Source organism: Sminthopsis crassicaudata, chromosome 3, assembly GCF_048593235.1.
Source record: "Sminthopsis crassicaudata isolate SCR6 chromosome 3, ASM4859323v1, whole genome shotgun sequence".
NCBI lineage: Eukaryota > Metazoa > Chordata > Mammalia > Dasyuromorphia > Dasyuridae > Sminthopsis > Sminthopsis crassicaudata.
The window spans coordinates 628177801-628195937 of record NC_133619.1 but is presented as its reverse complement, the minus strand read 5'-3'; positions in this window follow the sequence as shown (position 1 = coordinate 628195937).

Genomic DNA, 18137 nt, shown 5'->3' with positions numbered 1-18137 from the left:
ACAATATATATGTGCAAAACCGAATTTTGTTGTTGTTGTTGTTGCAAAGGAAGAATTGTATTCGGAAGGTAAAAATAATCTGGGAAGAAAAACAAAAACAAAAACAAAAATGAATAATGCTCACAGTTTACACTCATTTCCCAGTGTTCCTTTTCTGGGTGTAGCTGATTCTGTCCAACATTGATCAATTGGAATTGGGTTAGCTCTTCTCAATGTTGAAGATATCCACTTCCATTAGAATACATCCTCGTACAGTATCATTGTTGAAGTGTATAATGATCTCCTAGTTCTCCTCCTTTCACTCAGCATCAGTTGATGTAAGTCTCTCCAAGCCTCTCTGTATTCCTCCTGTTGGTCATTTCTTACAGAACAATAATATTCCATAACATTCATATACCATAATTTACCCAACCATTCTCCAATTGATGGACATCCATTCATTTTCCAGTTTCTAGCCACTACAAAAAGTGCTGCCACAAACATTTTGGCACATACAGGTCCCTTTCCCTTCTTTAGTATTTCCTTGGGATATAAAACCAGTAGTAGCACTGCTGGGTCAAAGAGTATGCACATTTTGATAACTTTTTGGGTATAATTCCAGATTGCTCTCCAGAATGGTTGGATTCTTTCCCAACTCCACCAACAATGCATCAGTGTCCCAGTTTTCCCACAGCCCCTCCAACATTCATCATTATTTGTTCCTGTCATCGTAGCCAATCTGACAGGTGTGTAGTGGTATCTCAGAGTTGTCTTAATTTGCATTTCTCTGATCAATAGTGATTTGGAACACTCTTTCATATGAGTGGAAATAGTTTTAATTTCATCATCTGAAAATTGTCTGTTCATATCCTTTGACCATTTTTCAATTGGAGAATGGATTGATTTCTTATAAATTAAAGTCAATTCTCTGTATATTTTGGAGATGAGGCCTTTATCAGAACCTTTAACTGTAAAAATATTTTCCCAATTTGTTACTTGCCTTCTAATCTTCTTTGCATTAGTTTTGTTTGTGCAGAAACTTTTTAATTTGGTGTAATCAAAATTTTCTATTTTGTGATCAATAATGATCTCTAGTTCCCCTTTGGACACAAATTCCCTCCTCCTCCACAAGTCTGAGAGGTAAACTATCCTATGTTCATCTAATTTATTTATGATCTCATTCTTTATGCCTAAATCTTGGACCAATTTTGATCTTATCTTAATATGTGGTGTTAAATGTGGGTCCATGCCTAATTTCTGCCATATTAATTTCCAGTTTTCCCAGCAGTTTTTGTCAAATAATGAATTCTTATCCCAAAAGTTGGGATCAAACACTAGATTGCTATTTTTATTCACTATCTTGCCCTGTGAACCTAACCTATTCCACTGATCAACTTGTCTATTTCTTAGCCAATACCAAAAGGTTTTGGTGACTGTTGCTTTATAATATAGTTCAAGATCAGGTACAACGACCTTTTGTCATTTCATATGAATTCTGTTGTTATTTTTTCTAGGTCATTAAAATAGTTTCTTGGGAGTCTGATTGGTAAAGCACTAAATAAATACATTAGTTTAGGGAGTATTGTCATCTTAATTATATTCACTTGGCCTATCCAAGAGCACTCAATGTCTTTCCAATCATTTAAATCTGACTTTATTTTTGTGGCAAGTGTTTCATAATTTTGCTCATATAATTCCTGATTTTTCTTTGGTAGATATATTCCCAAATATCTTATGCTATTGACAGTTATTTTGAATGGAATTTCTCTTTGTATCTCTTGCTCTTGGATTGTGTTGGTAATGTATAAAAATGCTGTGGATTTATTTGGATTTATTTTGTATCCTGCAACTTTGCTAAAGTTCTGAATTATTTCTAATAGCTTTTTAGCAGAGTCTTTGGGGTTCTCTAAGTATACTATCATATCATCTGCAAAGAGTGATAGTTTGATTTCTTCATTTAATTCCTTGAATCTCTTTCTCGGCTCTTATTGCCAAGGCTAGCATTTCTAGTACTATATTGAATAGTAATGGTGATACTGGGCAACCTTGTTTCACTCCTGATCTTACAGGGAAAGATTCCAGTTTATTGCCATTACATATGATGTTTACTGACGGTTTGAAATATATGCTCGTTATTATTTTAAGGAATAGTCCATTTGTTGCTATACTTTCAAGCGTTTTTAGTAGGAATGGATGTTGAATTTTATCAAATGCTTTTTTTGCATCTATTGAGATGATCATATGGTTTTTATTAATTTGATTATTAATATGGTCAATTATACTAATAGTTTTCCTAATATTAAACCAGCCCTGCATTCCTGGTATAAATCCTACTTGATCATAGTGTATTATCCTGGAGATGATTTTCTGAAGTCTTTTTGCTAATATCTTATTTAAGATTTTAGCATCAATATTCATTAAGAAAATTGGTCTATAGTTTTCTTTCTCAGTTTTTGATCTACCTGGTTTAGGTATCAGTACCATGTCTGTGTCATAAAAGGAATTTGGTAGGACTCCTTCAATCCCTATTTTTTCAAATAGCTTATATAGTATTGGAGTTAGTTGTTCTTTAAATGTTTGGTAGAATTCACATGTAAATCCATCTGGTCCTGGGGATTTTTTCTTAGGGAGTTGGTTAATAGCTTGGTCTATTTCTTTTTCTGAAATGGGACTATTTAGACTACTTACTTCTTCCTCTGTTAATCTGGGCAAGGTATATTTTTGAAGGTATTTTTCCATTTCATTTAAGTTATCAAATTTATTGGCATAAAGTTGAGCAAAGTAGCTCCTAATTATTGTTCTAATTTCCTCTTCATTAGTGGTGAGTTCTCCCTTTTCATTTTCAAGACTAACAATTTGCTTTTTCTCTTTCCTTTTTTAAATCAGATTTAATAAGGGTTTGTGTATTTTGTTGGTTTTTTCATAGAACCAACTCTTAGTTTTATTAATTAATTCAATAGTTTTTTTTTTTTACTTTTAATTTTATTAATCTCACCTTTTATTTTTAGAATTTCAAGTTTCGTGTTTGTCTGGGGTTTTTTAATTTGTTCCTTTTCTAGAAATTTTAGTTGTAATCCCTATTCGTTGACCCTCTCTTTATTTTATGCAAGTAGGCCTCTAGAGATATAAAACTTCCCCTTATTACTCCTTTGGCTGTATCCCACACATTATTCTCAGATTGTCTCTCCTGGATCTGTTTTCCAGGTCTGTTGTCTTTCTAATAAGGTACTTGACATTATTTTCAATTGTTTCATTTTTCTGGTTTTGCTTGACTACTTCTTGGTTTCTCCTTGAGTCATTCATTTCTACTTGTTCGAGTCTAATTTTCAATGATATATTTTCTTCACTCACTTTTTTATATCTTTTTGTAATTATCCAATTGAGTTTTTAAGTGAGTTTTTTCTTCCATGTAATTTTTTTCCATTTCATCCATTTTATTTTTTAGAGAGCTGTTTTCTTTTTCCAGCTCACTAATTTTATTTCTCAATGATTTGATCTCTTTATCCACTCTGATTGACTTATCCAGACTCTCCTGCCAAGCTTCCCTTTCCTTTTCCCATTTTTCTTCTAGCTCTCTTGTGAGAGCCTTTTTGATTTCCTCTATGAGATTCTTTTGTATTGAGGAGCAGTTCTTATTCCCCTTAGGGGATTCCTTTGGAGATAATCTGTTTTTAGTCTCCTCAGTATTTGAAATCTACTCTCTCTCCATACAGAAGCTGTCAATGGTTAGAGCCCTTTTAAATTTTTTGTTCATTTTGTCAGAGTGTGAATCAAAGAAAACAAATTGACAAGAGAAACAATTGATCTGTTTCTGGAGGGGGATGGGGCTGGATGGTGTTACCGAGCTTCCTCTTCAGACTGAGGGAGACAGTAGGGAGGCACTAACAAGACAGCAATGGCTGTGCTGTGTCTGTGCTCTGAGGCTCTGAGAACCTGCTGAGTGGGGGTGGCTGGGTCCTGAGAGACACTAGCTTTCCGGGGTTTTATTCTTCACTTTCGGTGTACCCTCTCCACTGCTCCTGGCTTGCTGCCAAGATGGAACATTCACACTGGGGAAAAAGTCTTTTTGCAGAAATGGCAGAGATTGCACCCCTCCCCCCTCTGGTTCAAGCTGTGTAAGCTGCCTGTCTCACTCTCGCTGCCTGCCCTCAGTCTGCACCCAGTCTGTTAGTCCCCTCCCCCAAGCAAACACAGACCTTTTCTGGCGAATTTCAAGGATGTCTTCTGTTGGTGATTATTTGTGGGTTTCTTTTCCTGTCAAGCATTAACTCCGAGGCTTGTCATGAAGTAAGTCCTGAGAGAAAATGAGGAGCTCAAGCAGCTGTCTGCCTCCATGCCGCCATCTTGGCCGGAAGTCAGAATCTGATAGATATTAAGTGTTAAATGAACACTTACTGGATTTTTATTTTGATTACTGATTAATTTATATTGCAAATGGGAGTTCCTTGTGATTGAAGATAGCTATCTTTTTATCTTCTCATTTTTTTCTTCTCTGTGCTGAGTATTTTTTTGTTCCTTCACTGAAACACCTCCTTCCACCTCATTTTTCATTTCACCTTACAAAATATAAACCCTTTAGGAAGTATGGTGGTTCCATTCCTCCTGACCTAAGCACTGTTAGGAAGTGATGTCATAAGCTGTGACATTATCATTTCTAGTACCCAGACAGCTGAGCTTCTCATGGAAAGCCCAGCTGGGCTTTAAAAGGAAGCAGTTTCTTTTTTAAATGACTGTACTCAGAATGGCATTTTTGCTTTGGTTTCAGGTTGCCAGAAAAAGGTGAAGCAGCTGCTGTGGCTAAATTCTGTAATAAAATTTTTCATGGGGGGGTGCTGAAAAGGGGGATACTGAAATACTAATTCCCAACACAGAGCAGCTGCAAATATAAAGACTGACTCCCTCCTCCCATTTTTGCATCTGTGATTCCTTATTTCTGTTTCATTTGTTCCTTGGATTTTCAGACTTCCTATCTAGCTGTAGCACACTTCTGCCTGCAGCAACATAATGTGCCCCTAAGCTGGGATCTGCTGCATTGCTAAATGGAAGAGGCCTGCTAATGCTGGCCAAAGATACACTGACATTTGTCAGCTTCATTGTGTAATTCAGCATGTTCCTTCCAGCATTTGTCCACCATCTATCTTTGTCTAGAAAATCTCAACTGACTCTCTTGTCTCCAAATTATATCCTCTCATCTCTCTTTTCTATATATACACATCCTTAATATTGATGTAAATGATGCAATATTTTTTTAATCTTGACCTTTGAGGGTAAGATGTAAATTATGAAATTGGAAAGAAAGCCAGATTTGTAAGCAGAGTAAATTGATTTGAATATCTCCGCTGCTATTTGTATGACCTTGGACAAGTCACTCAACTTCTATGAAGTTATTTTTTCTTGTTTTGGGGATGAATAAGTTAGACTGGACATTATCTGAGTTTTTCTTTTGATCTAAATATATATAAGGTTTGGGTTCTCCATTGATTACAGCATTCATAGAGATGGTTGTATATTTATTAAGGCAGATGATAAATTGCCAGCTTGTTGATAGAGACACAATTGCACTTCATTAATACTGCAGGGACAATCTGGAGTCCCAATTGACTGGCTGATTGCAGCCCTGTTGAAACTGAATTAGTCTCAAAAGAATTTGTGGCATCATCAGCCTATGACACCTGAGCTCTCCGTGGTGCTGAAGGTGGTGAGGTTGGTGCACTCCCTATCTTGTCAGATGAGCTTGTTTTGATGAGAGGCACTTTGTGAGAATCCCGCTGATTGCTTTATAGGCAACTCACCCAGAGTGTGGTCTCAGAGAACAATTCCAAGCACGTAATGAGTTCTGGAAAATTACAAGTTAATTGACTTTTTGATAACTGGCACTGAATTAGGTAGCAGCCCAAGGCCAGAACCTTGTGGGGCAACAAACAACCTCAAAATGACTTCCCATCAATACCAACTGGCTTCTGGGTGTTTGTCCTCACCCACATTAGAAGCACACCCCCAAAATTATGAAAATGATTTGCCTTTGTTTTGGCAAAGTCATTCATCTAAGCAGCTCAGTTTGAGATCTGTGCCTGTGTAAATCTAATATCATCTACCAATCAGCACGGGATCTCCCATTATGTAAGAATGTTTTGGATTTAAAAGAAATTATACAATATTAGTGAGGCTATAATATGAAAACTTTGCTAAATTTCATTCAATTATGAAAAAGTAAATCTCTTGTCTTACACTAGGCCTTATTTCCCAGGACATTAGAGATGCCCCAACTCTTAGTCAAGGAATCAAGACACATTGGACATGGTGGATTCTTGGAATGCAAGATTAATGAAAGGGGTGTAAACATCTTTCATCCTATATATTTATATATATATATATATATATATATATATATATGTATATATATATATATATATATATATATATACATATATATATATATATATATAACATTATGCAGAAAAATAATGAGGACCAGAAAAAGATGTTACTTACTCTGTGATTGAATTGAAACTTAAATCAACCTGACAGTGGGCAGGGGGCTCATGGGATGAAATTAAATAGGAAGTGGTATATCAATAGGGATGTTCTGAGTACTTTTCAAAGTGGATGGGTTTTCAACAAGTGAAATACAACCATAGGTAACCATTCCAAACCCTGTAATTTATCTATGTTGTGGAGGTTTGTTGAATTATTCTGAATGTCATTTTCAAAGAGCAAATGAAACATTTTATTCTGGAATCAGTGACAAAGGAAAGAGAGACTTGGGATAATCTGGCACTGGGGAAGTGTACAGGAAGCAAGTCCACAGTCTGTCCTCATTTATATTTAATTCCTGTTCATGAAGATTTGAAGAGGCAGCATGACATAGTGGGTAGAGAGCTGTCCTTGAAGACTTCAGTTCAAAATCCACCTCTAGAACATATTGACTGTTTTGACCTCAGGCAAGTCACTAAGACTGCAATTGCAGAAAAAGTTGCCAACTTGCAACGACAGAAGTTCCCTCACCTGGGAGTATCCTGCATCAATGAAACCTCAGGTCTCATCTCTATCACTATCTATAAAGATTAGAGAATCTCGTAAGGATCCAGGAAAGGAATGGAATTGCAGACAACAAAGAATCTAAAACACTATGTGCAATATATTGTACTGTAAAGAGCATTTAGCTAGAGAATGAAACATAGATCCATTTTTTGAATATTTTTGGTTCTAGTGAGAGGGAGAGAACAGTAATCAATACTTGGACCTAAATACCTACAAAAGAATTTAGAATGATGGGAAGAAAATCTCAAGGCAAAATATTATTATAAGAATATTTAGAAAACAAGAGCAACTTTTACCTAAAGCGTCAGGGAAAACTTTATGGAAGATAGGATTCCTGAGTTATATTTGATGAAAGGAACAGAATTTGAACAGGTAGATGGCATCACGTATATAATGATGAGACTGGAGTCAGGAAGACTCATATTTAAGAGTTTGAATATGACCTCAAATATTTACTAGCTGTGTGACTTTGGGCAAGTTATTTAACCCTGTTTGCCTCAGTTCCTCATCTGTAAAATGAGCTGAAAAAAAGAAATAGCAAAGCTGTCTAGTTTATTTGCCAAGAAAACCCCAAATGGGGTCATGAAGAATAAGACATAACTGAAAAACAATGAATAGCAATTGAAAGATATGAAAAGGAAGAAAGAACCATAAAGTTATGGAGAATCATGTGAGTAAATGCTGAAAAATAAGGGTATGAGCAATACATAAAGGAGAAGCAACTTGGGAAAATTGATAAAATGATAGCCATGAAATTAGGAAGACATGAGTTCAAGAACATGGGTTCAAGTCTCACCCTTCACACAAACTGATTTTGGTATTATAGGAGATAGTTAATTTCAGTACACCAGAAAACCTGAAACTAAAAGGTATGTGGAAGTGCTTGGTGTGTGTATGTATGTGTGCATGTGTGTGGGGTGGGGGGAGAGGAATTCTACACACTAGTGCTCATTTAGTTATTCACCTCTTCTTCTGTTCCTTGTCTCACAAAAATAGAGTGGGCAGCAATAGAAGAACATTTTTGAGAGATTGTTTAGAATTCTGAGGGACCTTGATTGCTAAGCTAACATAAAAACTAATACATTTTTTTCATTATCTAAACTATCTAAGAATAAATATGGCCAGCATGGACTAGAAGAAATAATATATTTACTACTTCTGTCTGATAACTGATCATTAGACTGTAGAGAGATAGGAATAAGATGAAATCATATATTCCTTTAGAAGTCTCTTGCAAAAACTTCATAGTTTAGAAGACTATTTTCTGAAATTTTGTGCAATCAGGAAGAGTATGTATGTGTGTATAGATATAATAATAACCCAATAATATCTCTTATTTGTCAATGTAAGATAATAGGTGCTCTTCTTTAGGAACATGGAGCAGGTATAGAATTCCAAAGGGAGTAATTCCTCCCATTTACTACTTTCAGCATTCTCTATCAAGAAAATAAATCATAGGGAGGAGCATACCAGGTAAAAATAGCCATTTTCAAAGACTTAAAGGACTTTCCTGTGGAAATGGGATTCTGTCTATTCTGCTTATTCCTTCATGATAGAGCTAGAAGTAATTGGTAGAAATTGTAAAGAGATCACTTTAGGTTTGAAATCAAACCCAGCTGGGTGACAGCATTCTGGACTTCAAGCCAGGAAGACTTGAAATCACTAGCTGTGATCACTCACCAGTTCATTCACTAATTGTGTGACCCTTGTACAATCACTTAATGTCTCTTAGCCTAAGTTTCTTCATCTATAAAAGAGGTAATAATATCCCATAATCACAGGGTTGTTGTAAGTATCAAAAAAGTCAATGTAAATATGTGTGTGTACATATAAATACATTGACTTTTTTATAATGAAATATTTCCTTTCTAAATCTTTAAATGTTAGATAAATATTATTGTTATTATGGTTATTGCTATTATTTTAGGATGTGTTGTATGAGTGTGTATGCATGTGTGTATATGAACATATGTGTGTATGTGTAGTGGAGAATTTCCTAAGAACTAGACCTATTCTATAATGCATTGAGCCTCTAGAGGTAGTCAATCAGTCCATTAGTAATCATTTATTAAGTTCTTACTGTATTCCATGAATTGTACCAATCACAAGAGATGCAAAGAAAGGGAAAAAGGTCTCTGCTCTCTTAAAAAGGGCACCTTAATGGAAAGGACAATATGTAAATAACTAGACACATATGCAATATATCCCCCACCTCCATTTGAAGTCTTCAAATACAATTCAGACAACTGTTTTCCAGGGATTTTAGAGGGGAGTGTTTTTGTTTTTTGTTTTTTCAGGAAAGGTCTAGATTGGATGGCCTCAGAGATTCCTTTCTATTCAATAATCCTGTGGCCTGAAACTTTCTAATACTTGCTTTTCTGCAATGGAGCTCAATGACATTTCCTTTCCATTTGTTGTAATTACTATTGTGCAAATATTATGAGGTCACTATGAATTCTGCTCATCCAAACAGGGGGAAGCACCACATAAGTTATTAGAAAGAAGTATTGAGGAGTTTAGAATTAAGTTACAAAAAGGTCTCCTTTGTGGCAAAATAAAAATTGTTACAAAGATTGACTTGAAACTAAACAAAGTCTCTTCCCAATCCCAAAGTTGACAGATCTAGGCATATATACATACATATATATATATATATATATATATATATATATATATATATATATATATATATATACACACACATATATATGTATATGTGTATATATGTGTATATATGTATATATATGTATATGTATATATGTATATATGTATATATGTATATGTATGTATATATAGAGTAGCTTTTTAGATGCAAAAGCTCACTGAAACAATAATTCCTTAAAATTAGAATTCAGAAAATGGAAGCCAATGACTTTATGAGAAATCAAGTTACAATAAATCAAAACCAAAAAATAAAAAAAGGAAAAAATGTTCATTGGAAAAACAACTGATCTAGAAAATAGATCCAGGAGAGATAATTGAAAAAAAATTATTTGTGAAAATAAAAAAAAGAAAAAGAGCCTGGACATTGCTTTTAAAGAACTTATCAAGGAAAACTATTTATTATCCTAGACTAGAAAGTAAAATGAAATTGAAAAAAAACCATCAGTTGACTTCTGGAAGATATCCAAAAATAAAAATTCCCAGGAATATTATAACCAAATCAAACAATTCAAATATAGCTCAGCCACAATCAAGATAACACAAGATTTATCAGCTTCTACATGTAAGGACCAGAGGGTTTGCAATATGATATTCTAGAGAGCAATGGAGCCAAAATGCAACCAAAAACCACCAACTCAGCAAAACTGAGTATAATCCTTCAGAGGAAAAATTATCATTCAATGAAATAGAGGATTTTCAAGCATTCTTATTGAAAAGATCAGAGCTGAATGGAAAATTTGATTGTCAGATACAGGACTCTGGAGAAGCATAAGGAGATAATCTGGAAAGTGATATCATATGGGACGTATTAAGTTTTATCTGTTTACATTCCTACATGGGAAGATGATACTTGTGACTCTGTGACTCACATTAGAACATTTTCATTATTATGACAGTTATACACACACACACACACACACACACACACACACACACAGGCAGAGATGGAGACAGAGACAGAGGACATAGGTGTGAGTTAAATGTGAAGGAATAATATCTTTTTTAATGATGAAATTAAGGGATGAGAGAGGAACATACTGGAACAAAGGGAAAGAGAGACATGGAATTGTGTAAATTATCTGCCATAAAAAAAGAGGCAAGAAAAAACTTTTACACTGAAAGGGGGAGGAGAAGGTAAGTGAGTAAACCTTTGTCTCATCAGAATTGGCTCAAATAGGAAATAACACATACTCAATAAGGGTATAGAAATCTATCTTACCTTCCAGGATATAGGAGAAGAATGGGGTATGGGAAGAGGGGAGAGTAATAAAAAGGAGGGCATATTGTGGGAGGAAGTCCTCAGTAACAAAACACTTTTAAGGGGAACAGAGTGAAAAGAAGGAGGAAGAGAATAAATGAGGGGAAATACAATTAGCAATAGTAATTGCAAAAAAAAAAATGAAGCAAATTTCTCTGATGAGATAGTATTATTCTCTGTGACATTGTGAGTATGATGCTCTCAGGGAAAAAAAAACCTGGAAAATCCTCCATGAATAAAGTATAATATACTGTATACAAAGTAATAGCAATATTCCCAGATGGCCAGCTATAAATGACTGTTATTCTCAACACTACAATCATCCACACCTTCTCTGAAGGATTTATGATGAAAAATCCTATCCAGAACTAGAAAAGGAGCTGATCAAACCTAAATATAGATTGTAGCATTCTCTTTATTCTATCTATTTGTAACTTAATTTTTCTTGAGAGCTTTTATTTTCATTAGAATATGAGATCTGTTTTCTTTCACAACATGACTTATGGATATGTGTTACATAATTTCACATGTGGTTTCTTAATTGTAGGTGGGAATACGGGAGAAAACCTAGAACTCAAAAATGTTAAAAAAAAAAAAAACAATGAAAAATTGTTTTGGACATAACTGGGGGGAAATATCAAATAAATATTTTAAAAGAAAAAAAATAATAGCTATTTATTTTCAAAATATATGCAAAGATGGTTTTCATCATTCACCCTTGCAAAATCTTGTCTTTCAAAAATTTTCTCCCTCCCTTTCCCCCATACCCCTCTCCTAAAAAGCAAATAATCCAATATGGGTTAAAAATGTGCAGGTCTGTATATATTTCCACTTATCATGTTGCTCAAGAAAAATCAGATCAAAAAGGGAAAAAATGAGAAAGAAAAAAAACAAGCAAACCACAACAGAAAAAGTGAAAATACTTTCTTGTGATGTACAGTTCTTTCTCTGAGTTCAGATGGCCCTCTCAATCATAAGTTATTAAAATTGGCTACTCATTTTGAAAAGAATCCAGTCGATGACAGTTGATCATCACATAATCTTGTTGTTGTGTACAATGTTCACTTGGTTCTACTCATTTCACTCAGCATCAGTTCATGTAAGTCTCTCCGGGCCTTTCTGAAATCATCCTGTTGGTTGTTCCTCATGAAACAATAATATTCCATAACATTCATATTAAGTATATTTGTAATAGAATTAAAACAAACAAAAAAGTCAGGAATTGAGAAGATGGTTGGATCATGACAATTACCTTAACTTATTTGAAGATCTTCAACACAGAAATATACATGCATACATATACACATATATGGATATGATATTTATAGGTGTGTATATACATTTGTGTATGTTTCATCTTTCTTGTACTTTTAGGGTAGAATCAGAATCAGTAAGGTGTAATGACAGGTGTATCTTATAATGATCAGTCAATCACTCAATTATGATTTAATAAGAGCTTGTTATGTTCCAAACACAGTGTTAAGTACTGGAGATATTGAAAAAAATAGCCCCCTTTTGTTCCTGATATTGACTTTTGCAACAATTACGATCAGCACTGGTGAAGAAAAATCCCTCTCCCCTCACTTCTTTATTAAATCACTGATACATGAAATATAAACAGACATACAATTAGACTAAAATTTATTTTGTTGATTCATTTCAGTCATGTCTGACTTTGTTTTACTCCAATTAGAGGTTTCTTGGAAAAAATACTAGAGAGTTTTCCCATTTACTTCTCTCATTTTATGCATAAGGAAACTGAGGCAAACATGGTCCAATGAATTGATCAGGATTGCATAGCTAGCAAATGTTATATTTGAGCCCAGGTTCTCCTAACTCCAAGGCCAGCACCCTATCTACTAAGTCACCTCATTGTCTACTGACTAAAAATTTAGGAGATAGAAACTTATGGAGTTATTATTCCTTTTGCCACTGGCTTTTTTGGGTTCCTATGAACTTTACCCTATAGTAAGCAAATATTTTTATATAATAATAATATTGTACTGTTATATAAGTTAGAGCATTAACTTTCTATGAGAATCATTTTTCTCATTTTAAAGTCTTCTCAAAACTATTACATCATTAATTAAGATGTCCGTTTGACTTGAATTAGTTTTCCATACCAAGAGGAGGTCGGTAAGAAGAACAATTTATGTAAAGTCATGGTATGGAACAGGTATGTAGCATCTACTGTCCTTTTGGGGAAAAAATAGTATAGGATACCTCGTTGGGAGTATGATAGGAGCTTTTAGCTCTACAGAGCTAGACACTCTAAGTATATCTTAGGAAGTAAAATCAGAGAAGAGGTGTGGATCAAAACATCAAGGACATATTTGGAATCTTGTTTTGGACTACATGATTTAGGAAAGTCATTTATAAACTGTAGAATGTCCAGAGAAGGGCAACAAAGATGATACAGCCTGGTATTTTGCCATATAAAAATCAGTTGGAAAAAATTGTGGAAGCTTAGCCTGGAGAAGAAAAGATTTGTGGGTGGGGCAACATGATAACTTTTTTTTTTAATTCTTTAAAGGACTTTGACATAAAAGAGCAATTAAACTTATTCTTGGCCCCAGAGGACAGAATAAAGATTACTTGGAGGATTTCAAAGACACTTATTCAATCTTTTTTTTCTATTTTATGAAAGGGAAAAAAAGAAGGAAAAGATAAGAAAAAATACCTAAAAATAGAAATATTCAAAAGTAGAAGTCTCCCTTTAAGCATCAGTGGGTTCCTTCTCCATTGAAGTTTTGAAGCACAAGTTGAATAGTTGTTTGCTAGAAAGCAGTCCTATGCATATATGAGTTAGAATGACTGATCCTTGAGTTCTAAAGACCTTTGATTCCTCTATGGAATGCCTGAAGTATATAGAACACTCTGCAAGGTGCTAAGAATACCTAGAGGCTGAGAACACAATTTGTGCCTCTGTGGGTCTCACAGATTAATTGGAAGTGAAGAAGCCTAGCTATAAAAATACTAACTAACAGTAAGCTAGCATATGTCAAAACCAAACTGAAAAAATAGGAATTCATAGGAGTTCAAATTTATTAGATACAAGAGCAATCAAGGAAACCTCTGTGATCATTGGTTAGTAGAAAAGATCATTAACAAATAAAGAATAAAGAGAATGACAAAGGACAGCTAGTTAGTGCAATGGATAGAGTACCCACCCTGATATCAGGAAGACCTGAATTCAAATCTGAATTCAGACACTTAATACTCCCTAGCTGTGTGACCCTGGGAAAGTCACTTAACCCCAATTGCCTCAGAAAAAAAAAGAAAGAAAGAAAGAAAGAAAGAAAGAAAGAAAGAAAGAAAGAAAGAAAGAAAGAAAGAAAGAAAGAAAGAAAGAAAGAAAGAAAGAAAGAAAGAAAGAAAGAAAGAAAGAAAGAAAGAAAGAAAGAAAGAAAGAAAGAAAGAAAGAAAGAAAGAAAGAAAGAAAGAAAGAAAGAAAAGAAGGAAGAAGGAAGGAAGGAAGGAAGGAAGGAAGGAAGGAAGGAAGGAAGGAAGAAAGAAAGAAAGAAGAAAGAAAGAAAGAAAAGAAAGAAAGAAAGAAAGAAAGAAAGAAAGAAAGAAAGAAAGAAAGAAAGAAAGAAAGAAAAGAAAGAAAGAAAGAAAGAAAGAAAGAAAGAAAGAAAGAAAGAAAGAAAGAAAGAAAGAAAGAAAGAAAGAAAGAAAGAAGAAAGAAAGAAAAGAAAGAAGGAAGAAGGAAGGAAGGGAAGGAAGGAAGGAAGGAAGGAAGGAAGGAAGGAAGGAAGGAAGGAAGGAAGGAAGAAAGAAAGAAAGAAAGGAAAGAAAGAAAGAAAAGAAAGAAGAAAGAAAAAGAAAGAAAGAAAGAAAGAAAGAAAGAAAGAAAGAAAGAAAGAAAGAAAGAAAGAAAATGACAGAAGCTTAAAATCAATCATTTTAAGTGCATAAAATGAAAACATTTTGGGCAACATATTCTGAAAATGGATTAAAATGAAAATTATTCTGGGAAAATATTTTTTCAGTAGGTCTCAAGACTAAGAAACTCATTCAATGTCATGTTAAGAACTATTTCCTATAAGAAACTGATTCAAACTTTATAGTAAGAAATTGATTCAACTTTATAGTAGGACATATTTTCTATAGATAAATACCTAAGGATATGAATAGGCACTCCTCAAGGGAAGAAACTCAGGCTATCTATAGCTATATGGGGGAAATTATCCAAATCAATACTAATTAAAGAAATGCAAATCAAAGCAGTGTAGAGAGTCTACCTCATGCTGATCAGATGAGAAAAAAGCTAAAATAATAATCTGGAGGGGCTATGCTAAAACAGGTGCATTGATGCACTTTTGGTGAACCTTTGAATGGATACAACCATTCTGGAAATCAATATGAAATTATACACAAAAGTTATATATTATTGTATAATATTGTTAGACTTAGACACAGAAGAAATCAAAGAAAGGAATAAAAAGTCCTATATGAACAAAATATGCATAGCAACTACTTTTGTGGTTGTAACAACAAAAATCTAAAAACTAAAAGGATGTATTTCAATTTTGGAAAAACTAAATAAGTTGTGATATATGAATGTGATGGAGTAGTATTATACTGAAAGAAATGAGGAAACAGATGATTTCAAAAAGACATGGAAAGACATAGGAAATGATTAATAGTAAATTGAGTACAACCAAAAGAAATTGATTTTACTATTATATCAATATTATAGAAATGAAAAATTTTAAAAACTTTTGTAAACTTAAGACAGAAAATAACAGAACCAGAAGAACAATCTCTATAATAAAAACACTGCAAAAACAAATAACTTTGAATGCTATAAAAATTGTGATCTTTACAATGATCATTCTTGATTTCACTTGATTAATAATGAAATATACTAATCATTAAAAAGAAGTGATGAATTTTACAGTGAAGAATTTTATTTACATATGCACTTTATTATTAAAATTTTATTTCAATCATTATTCAAATTTTATTAATTAATAATTAGTATTATTGAATTATATGATTTAAATATTTTATCAATTATTATTAAAATTTTATTAATATTAATTACAAATACATTTATTTATTCAAACATACATTATATGAAGTTATATGAAGTGTGTGTATGTAGAATATATATATTCATATAATGTGAAGAGTGTGTATATGTAGAATATGTATATATTCTACATATATACATTCTTCATATATACATATATATATAAAGCTATATTTTAAATCCATCACCTCTTCTTAAAGGATATCCTATGTCACTATCAATAAAATTATCATATCTCTTTATATAGAGATATAGATAGATACATGTATACATGTGCATATAGAGATATATATTATATAAATCAATTGAAGAAATTTCTTTTATTTGACTATGCATATTTGTTAAAATATATTTTCCTTTTCTTGTTCAGTTGTGGTGAAGAGTGAAGGAGAGAGAGAAAAAAGACATGGTTTTTAATTGAAAAATTAGAGGTAGAATGTGAATTGTCAGCACTTTTTGATGAAGTTACTGTATTATTAGTTTTATTCAATCATTTTGCTTTGTTAGAAGAAATATACCACAAAGTGATGGTAAATTATATTTGTTTATAGTATAAAGTCAAATATCTAAATAAAACTTAAAAACAAACAAAAAATTAAGTGGGAGAGAAGAGACTTAAGCTGGACTTTGTAAGAAGACAGATTTTAAGTGAGCAATAGGGGATACTTTAAGAATGTGGAAGAGCATTGAGTTGGGACTTATGGTTATAAAAATAGAGAATGGGAAAAGCCTCCTAAAAACAAAATGTCTGGATGGGTGGTGGGATATGAGCTTGAAGCATGGTCTGGTGATTGGGACCTACCAGCAAATATAAGGGCCTAAGATGTCTAATTCCAATGAAGTCATAATGTAACTAAGTTGAGCTCCAGGATCCAAAATCCAAAAATGAGTAGATTAATTTCTCCAGAGAGTTTGTTCTTGAATTCAAGATGTCTATAATACAGAAGTCCAAATCTGGTATACAGTTTAGGAATGTGTGCTAAATGAAGAGAAACAGGGTAGCTAAGATGGAAACATGGTTAAGTGGATAACTGGATGTAAAATATGAAATTGATCCAAATTTTGGACAGACTTTAATGCCTGGCTAAGACATTTCTATAGAGACTGAAGGATTCTGACTAACATAATAGATGCTCTGAAAGTCATATTTTGGAATATCACTGTAAGCCTTTGTGAATAGATGGATTAGAGGAAAAACTGGCCAACATTTACCAACAAAGGAGCAATAATTATTGAATAGATAAGGGTCCCCTATCTGGGACTTACTCAAGTCATATGATAAATCCAATGTAGAGGCAAGGGACAGGACAGGCTGATTTTGGAACTGGTTTATACAACTGTCTATGCCATTTGCCAGGGAACCAGATGTCTCCATGGGAAAAAAAATGCTTCCCTTACAAGAATACACGGAGCCTGAGCAAGCCAGCTGGCAGTAGAGCATGGGCAAACCCTACTGATCCATAGGAGAATGGCTGGGCCAAGTCAGCAAGGCATTAGAGAATATTGTTCCTGAGTGTTTATACTCTGGGAGAAGTCTGTGCCCAGATATCCCTCCTCTCCAATATAGTAAACTGGAGCAATTCCCCTTCTTATTGAGCCACTCTCTATTCCAGTAACTACTGTTCCCTGTAGCTAATAGTCTGTTGATTCCTGCCTTCATGCCTTTGCCCATGACTGAGATGCTCCCTTCATTCACCTCTGCATTCAAGAACTCTTCACTTTCTTCAAGACCCAGCTCAAGAATAAACTCCTTCTGGAAGTATTTTCTTCTCTTTTTTAACTGTTAGTGCTATATATTATCAAATTAAATCATATTTGCTGTGCTATGTGCATATTACAAACTTCTACTAGAGTAGATAGGGAATTATTTCTGACTTTGGTTTTGTATCTCCAGATTATTTAACAAGAACCTTGAACATTTTGGAGGAAGAAGGATTCCTCTTGGGTATGTGCTCTGAGCACCTACTTAGGATCCATAATTCTCCTGTATGTTATAATCTTATAGTGCTGTCTGGAGGCACAAAGAAATAAAATTATTTTCCCATGGTCACAAAGCTACCATGACAGAAGAATTACTTGAACCCAAGACTTCTTGATTCCCATTCCAGTCTTTGATCTGTTACACTAGTCTGTGTCTCATCTTCTACATAGAAGGTA